A 7,052-nucleotide genomic window follows, 5' to 3' on the forward strand; every position below is an offset into this window, starting at 1 on the left:
TGCCTAGTCACCTGTTCTTTGTTCAGGCACTGACTATAAACAGACTAATACGCATGCACCAACACTCAGTATTAACACTAAAAAAACCCAGTGAAAGAATAGGACATTTTTAGCTATTACAGATGATAATTAAGTTTCTTTGTCAGTATCTTGGCGATTCCTATCAAGAATTATGTTCTAATAAGCCAAAGGAGTGAGACTGAATGCAACCTTTCTTGGGGCTTTTTGTATTTGTATAGAGCATAGAAGCAGCCTACCGTAATTTATGGCTATCATAAATTTAGTATAGGTGAACTCATTAGAGTTAACAGCAATACTTTATTCACACCAGTTCCCCACAAAATGTAAGCCTCAAATCCAATTATTCCATAACAGTTTTGTAAGTAAACAAAACACCATTTAGGATTTGAAAACAATGCATCTTTCTGCAAACAGGGGCAGAAAGAAAAAAAAATTAAGTTAGTGCAGGACTATGCCATAGTTTCATTTTGTAAGAAGATTAACACAGGGCAGAAAGCTTTGGCTCTGGCTGCGAAGAGAACATACACTTTGTGCTAGTAGAGTTCCCTGTAATCGTAAGCGGAATTTTGTCCTGTTTGTTAACGCATCTCTTCAGAGATAAAAGAAATCACACTGGGAAGAGGAAATAGCTTCCTTACTTCTCTCCAACATTACCTCAACTAAAGCCCATTCTTTTTTCAGCCCTGTTGAGGTACAGCTCCCGCATCCTCGAATGAGCTGTCTGCAATGTGTTGTGAAACTGCAGTACAAAGTTTTGATAAGTAGCCCTGCCATTTTAATCGTGCTCAGCAGGGACAATCTGGTCAGGTGTTTTTCCTGTGCTTGTTGAATTCAAGCTATATTTGGAGACCAACTGTTCTCTATCCTGCTTTCTCCAATTAAGTGTGTGTACAGTTGTACAAAGGTGAAGGTGGGAATCGAGAGAGAGAGGGGTAATGAGATCTTCTTAGAGTATGTAAGATTGCCCTTAAAAAAAGGTTGGAAAAAGGTATTGAACGGAATGCACGTGATTTTAATCGCAAAGGTTCCGTAACAGTAGGCGTGAAGGGGAAGAACACTAGAGTACACAGACGGGAACCAAAACCCAAGGCTCCTGTGAAATTTACAGGAAAGACCACAATATTTATGCTTAAAATCCTCACGGCAGGAGGAGCTCTGTAACAGCCCAACGCTCACCGCAGCAGAGCAAGTTCATTGCAGGTTACAAGAACAACTCCATTTAACTTCATCATCTCATATACAGCTGCCGTCTTGAAAGAAAGTGAATGGAAACTGTACGGGTTTTACTGCTCGTAGAATCAAGCTTGGGGGAAAAAAAAATACACGTACCTATCTGTGATTATGCTGAACTTCACTCAAACCACCCGTAGTTCAAGCAAAGAGCCTCAAGTGAAGAACGTCACTGCGAAAGGAGCACTGCTGAGACAAGTGGAGAGCTTACCGCCTTACTCCCAAACATGCTTGTACGTATCAGCAATTCACCAATGGCAAACACGCGCTCTTGGCCTCCAGCCTATTTCCCTTAGAGAGGGAGAGGGGGAAAGGCCGCGAAGTTTATTTTGGACTTGAAATTAATGAGTCTGATAACACGGTGAGCTAATGAGATTATTATTGTTTGAAGAAGGAGCTGCAAGATTACTGCAAACTCTGCCGCTTTCCTTTCTCGTTCCGCACCTGCTCTCTACCTAATCAAGGAGGGGAGATGAAGATTCAAAGAGGAAAAAATACTGGAGGGGAAGAATATACAAGTGAGGCATCAAGTAGGTAAAAGTCTGAACACAAAAGTTCCCTTAGAATACAATGTATTAAAAGCTATAAAGAGATAATTAACCTGCTTATTGATTTAGAAGCCTACACATTAGGTGGGCAGCTCATTAAATCCATCAGCATCATCCGAACAGAATCCAGGCACAACAGCATCCGATTTGGTTGCTGGTCTCAGACCAACTGGGTTTGCTCTTCTCCATCTTGCACTTGCAAGCCCTGCACCCAGGTACAGCCTGGCTCTTCAGAAACAGGCTTTCCTTCTTTTTCTCGTTTGTTTGTTTTAAACCGATCTCCCACTTTTCACCCATCCATCCATCCCCCATCCCTCCCCCCATCCCTCCTTCCCTCCCCACAGAGGCCAGCTGCCACCCACCCAGCAGCGAGCCGCCAGCCTGCGCCTCCTTCGCTCCGCGCCCCCCGGGAGGGCGTCCATCTCACCCGGGCGGGGAGGATGCATTTCAGCCGGGGCCCCCGGCCGCGCCGGCAGGACCATTGTGCCCTTCCCCGCACCGCATCCCACCCCCACCCCCGGTACCCCCCGCCGCCGGGCCCGGCCTGGCCGGCACCCCCCCGCCCGTCGGCTCACAAAGGGCTGCGCCTACCGGTGGCACCGGCACCGCCGGACCGAGGGGGCCCGGCGCGGCTCCTCCTGCCGCCGCCGCAGCGGGGGGCGGCGCGCTGGGGCCTTTCGAGAGGGTCGCCCGGTGGAGCCGCCGCCGCCCGCGGGAGCACCGAGGCGGGGGGCGCTGCCCCGGCGCCGCCGGGGCAGCGCGGCGCGGCGTGGCGTGGTGTGGTGTGGGTAGGGTCCGCCGCCCGCCTTCCCCCCGCAGCCCGGCACCAACCTGCAGTCCCCGCCGCCGCCTCCTCCTCCTCGGGAAAAACCGGAGCTGCTTCTACCCGCCTCAGCCTCCGGCTCCGGGGCGGGCGGCCTTGCCCGCCTCCGCCTGCTGCTGTCCGCGGTGCCCCCCCAGCGGCGGCGGCAGGCTGGCTCGGCGCCGCTGCCCTCGGGAGGCGGGGAAGGGGCGAGCGGGGCGGGCGGCGGCGGCTGCGGGAGCCTCGCTCATTGAGTGCAGCAGCCCCAGCTGTCGCCGCCGCTGCTCCCCGCAGCCGCTACTTCCTGTGCGGCGATGGTTCAGTTCCTCCCGGGCCGCTGGGGGCAGGAGAGCCGGGCGGCGGAGGAGGCGAGGGGGAAGGTCGGGTCAGACAGCGGGGGCCGCCGCCGTTCGTTCCTCCCGCCCTGCCCCGGCCCGGCCAGCGCGGCGGGACCCCCGCCGGCCGCTCTCGCCGCACCGCCCCGCACCGGGACGCGATGCGGCGAAGCCGCCCGCACCTCGCCCAGCCGCCGCTTGCGCCCCCCCATACCGCGGGGCGGCCGCCAGGGGGCGCCGCCGCTCCCGCCCGCCGCGCCCCTCACCGCGGCCCCGCTCCCCCGGGCCCTCCGCGAGGCGGGAGCGCCGCCCGCCCGGGCACGGCCGCTGGCCGGAGCCGTGGCTCCCGTTCCCGCTGGCTGTCCTGAGGGAGAGCGGTCTGCGTCCTCCCGCCTGCCCGGCAGCGGGCCCCGGGGCCGCCGCGGCGAGGAGGTGCGGGGCCCCCCGCCGCCCCGCGGGGCCGGCACCCCGCCGGGCGGGCGGCCGCCGGGGAGGGGTAAGAGAAGCTCTCGGGTCGGAGGGATCCGTGTGGAAGAAACACGGAGGTGGCACCGTGAGGAATCAGTAACAGAAATTCTCATAACGTAGGAACCCGCTATGTAACGCTGTTAAATTACGAAATAATCCCGGGTCCGAACGAAGAAGAAAGCGGTAAAGCAGGGGGTCTCGCCTGTAGGGGCGACGCTCCGCATGCGGTAAATGGGCTGCCTTGCGAAGGACTGGGCTTGGTGGAAGAAGCTCTTCACGAAAGGAGCAGGACCTCACCTAGGTTATTTGATTTTGAAGAAATACAGCGCCATAGACCGATAAGATCTTTGTGTTTCTGCGTGTACCACAAAGAAGCCGGTCGGAACGTATTGAAGGGAATACAAGTTTGGTCTGTTTTTTTCAGAATAAGTCTTGAAAGATAACGTTTTTGTTTGGAGTCTTAGTCATTGTCCTCAGAGTGTGACACGATTGCATGTGGGGGCTGCAGCGGCTGCGTTTGTCCTGGCCAGAGAAATTTAACTCAGTGAGGTGTTCTTTCATGGGCGATAACCCATGGGCGAGACCTTCCTCTCCCTTCCTGGGTGCAGTATGAGGAAGCGTCAAAGCTTGAAAGTTACAAATCTTTTACATAAAATCTTTAAAGTTGAAACAACATTTTCCAATGCCAGTATCTAGTGGTAGCCTTCAAACACCTTACTGATGCCTCTAAATAGTTGCTTTTGCTTCTCAAGGTGATGAGAGATTACAACTCTCAAAGCTTTTTGTTCAAGATTGCATACGTTCATTACCTCTGAAAATCAGTTCCTTTTTTTTGGTTCCAGAATATGGATTTTGAGGAGACTAGTGTTAGGCAGGGACATGGAAAGACAGCGGTCACAGTGCTCTCTGGATCATCACAGTAAAGCAAATACTACCCTCAGTAGTTAGGGAGACCCGTTTTTAAAAAAAAAAAAAAAAAGTGGTTTTAACAGTTATTTAGGTTCCAAATGTTCCCCTCTTTTGCCTGCAGTATGTGATATTCAGAACATTGTAACTTGACCTGCTTCAGGGAAGTACACAAAAGTAATATCTAAATATTTCTGTTCTGTGTTTATTTGAAGTGCCTTTAAATCAGTTGCTGTGCTTTTACAGTCGTCGCAGAACTCAGTACTGGTTTCCAGTTGTATGTGAGTTCTAGCATGAGGCAGAGGCCCTGCCCTTAGGTCAGATGCATATGCTGCTTTTTCTCTTCCTGTCTCCTCCAGCATAGCCTCTTACCAGCAGTTCTGCTCAGCCTTATGTATGCTGCTCAGCCCATGCCAGCTTGGCCAATCACAAAGTCTTTGTCTGGTCTCCTGTGCTGGTGTAGCTTTGTAGTAGGCTGCCATAAATTACAGCAGCCTCCGTGGCTTCTTGGAGAACATCGCAGGTGATCTTGGTTCCTTGCATAGCTCAGAACTGAGGCAGGACAAAGGCAATTTAGTTTTCCTCTAAGGGTCCCGGTGCTGAGCCTCCTGTTTGTCTTTATTTCCCATGCTGGTAGTACACAGCTATTTGCAGCTTATTTTGCTGCAACTTCTGGGTTTGTACGACAATGCACGGAGAGTACAGCTTGCATTTTTTTCTCAGTGTGAGCTTTTAGTATACCTCACAAGTCTGTTTCTAAATAAGAAATAGCTCATTCAGCTTCTAATAGAAGTGGCTGATGATGGTTTGATTGCAGAAACAAAGCATGACATAATTTCTTCCGTCAGAAGACTTTTGAGATTGTATCACTAACAGGAGGACAGTTAAGGTTGCCTGACCTGTTTCTGGTCTGCCTGAATTTTAACTACAGCAAAGTATAAATTCCCTATTTTTTTAATATACTGGCTGTCCTACTTCACAGTGCTTACGTGCATATCGTGTCCACTGAGAGTGTGGTGCATGTAAGAGTCAAATAATCAAAACTAAAATCTGAAAGGATGGTGCATTCATGGGGTATTTTAGCATGAGACAGATACAGAAGAAAAAGAGAAAGAAAAAACATTCAAAGTTTGAGAATAAAAATGGTGGACACAGAAACAGGGTGCAAAAAAAAATCCCAAAAGGTAGCACCTATAAAGTATACCAAGAAATTAATTTCCACCTTTCTGCTCAGCTGTGTTCTGATATCTTACTGGCAAATGGCATCTTCTTTTTCTCAGCTTCTAAGTCTTGTGGTTTTGGCTGGGACAGAGTTGATTTTCTTCCTAGCAGCTGGCATAGTGCTGTGCTTTGTATTTAATGTGAGAATAATGTTGATAACACACCAATGGTTTAGTTGTTGCTGAGCAGTGCTTACACTGGTCAAGGACTTTTCCAGCTCCCCATGCTCTGCCAGGGGCACAAGAAGCCGGGAGGGGGCACAGCCAGGACAGCTGACCCCAACTGGCCAAAGGTATATTCCAAACCATATGATGTCATGCTCAGTGTATTAGCTGGGGGGAGTTGGCCGGCGGGTGGCAGTCACTGCTCAGCGTCTGGCTGGGCATCGGTTGGTGGGTGGTGAGCAATTGCATTGCGCATCACTTGTTTTTTATGTTCTTTTATCATTATTACTACTACTATTATTATTTTGTCTTCCTCTGCTGTCCTATTAAACTGTCTTTATCTCAACCTACAGGTTTTACTTTTTTTTTTTCCTGATTCTCTCCCCACCCCACTGGGGTAGGGGGAGGATGAGCGAGTGGCCGTGTGGTGCTTGGTTGCCAATTGGGGTGAAACCATGAGCTTCTCTTTCTCAGCTGGTAAAAGAGCTCTGTGGAGTGCTGACCAGCACCTCTGGAGTGAAACTGAGAGCAGCTGTTCTCATATTCATCCATTATCATCCCCAGGCTTAAAATGAGATGTTCTGCAGAAGCAGTGTTTGTTATGTGCACGAAGCAAGATTTCAAATAGAGCATTACTAGTCTATTCTACTGAGCAAAAACCACTTAACACATCAAAATGGTTGAAATATACTTAAGAGCATCAGGAAAGCAGTTATTTCAGATCACCCAAACAGGTCTGCAGGGTCTGCTGGAAAGAAAGTCCCTTACATTGATCTTCACTCACCAGTTCTCCTGAGGACGTGAATGTAATTAGGGGAAGCAGATTTCTCCCCACCTGAAGAGACTGCCTTTTGAATGTTAATGGAGGTTCAGTTCTCCTAGGGTTTGAAATGTTCCCCTTTTGTAGCCATTGCACCTGCTATAGACCCCACCACCACCTCCAAATCTCATTCTGGTTTCTCAAGCTGTGTTAGTCAGAAATCACTGGAGGACATTTCCATGTTAGTTCTCAATACTGAACTGTGTCTGAGTCGTGTTCAACACCTCGGTCCAAAGGCAGCTCCTCGTTACTTCCCATCAACTGCAGTGAAGGCCTGATTAACTTCTGGAGTGAGTGGAAGCCAGGCAACCGTTTGCAGTGTTGTACAGCAGGTACTGCACGAGCCGCGGTACGTCAGCTGCTGAAAGGTCAAAGGGACTTGAAGCAGATGCTGAATTGGGTCTCATCTGTACTTGAAAATTTGAGGGCGCTCCGGCAAGCGCAGGTACACAGCACTGGGCCCATGCACAAGTGAAAGCACCACCTAGCAACAACACTGTTATTTTCTAGTGCTGACACATCCTATCCTAACTATAA

General features: G+C 50.5%; 1 protein-coding gene across 3 annotated transcripts in view; it reads right to left on the bottom strand.

Annotated features, from left to right (window-relative positions):
• The window catches only part of AGPAT3 (1-acylglycerol-3-phosphate O-acyltransferase 3), a 95,297-nt gene extending 92,574 nt beyond the window's left edge, over positions 1-2,723 (bottom strand). For 2 of the 3 annotated variants that reach the window (XM_075098728.1, XM_075098735.1), the window contains exon 1: positions 2,631-2,722. The gene's annotated coding sequence lies outside the window, so the exon portion shown is untranslated. Of the gene's footprint in view, positions 1-2,630 lie in introns of all 3 variants that reach the window. The other variant, XM_075098742.1, reaches the window with a different exon arrangement.
• Between the last annotated feature and the right edge of the window lie 4,329 nt (positions 2,724-7,052).

Source organism: Phalacrocorax aristotelis, chromosome 1 (genome assembly GCF_949628215.1).
Source record: "Phalacrocorax aristotelis chromosome 1, bGulAri2.1, whole genome shotgun sequence".
In the NCBI taxonomy this organism is placed as follows: Eukaryota; Metazoa; Chordata; class Aves; order Suliformes; family Phalacrocoracidae; genus Phalacrocorax; species Phalacrocorax aristotelis.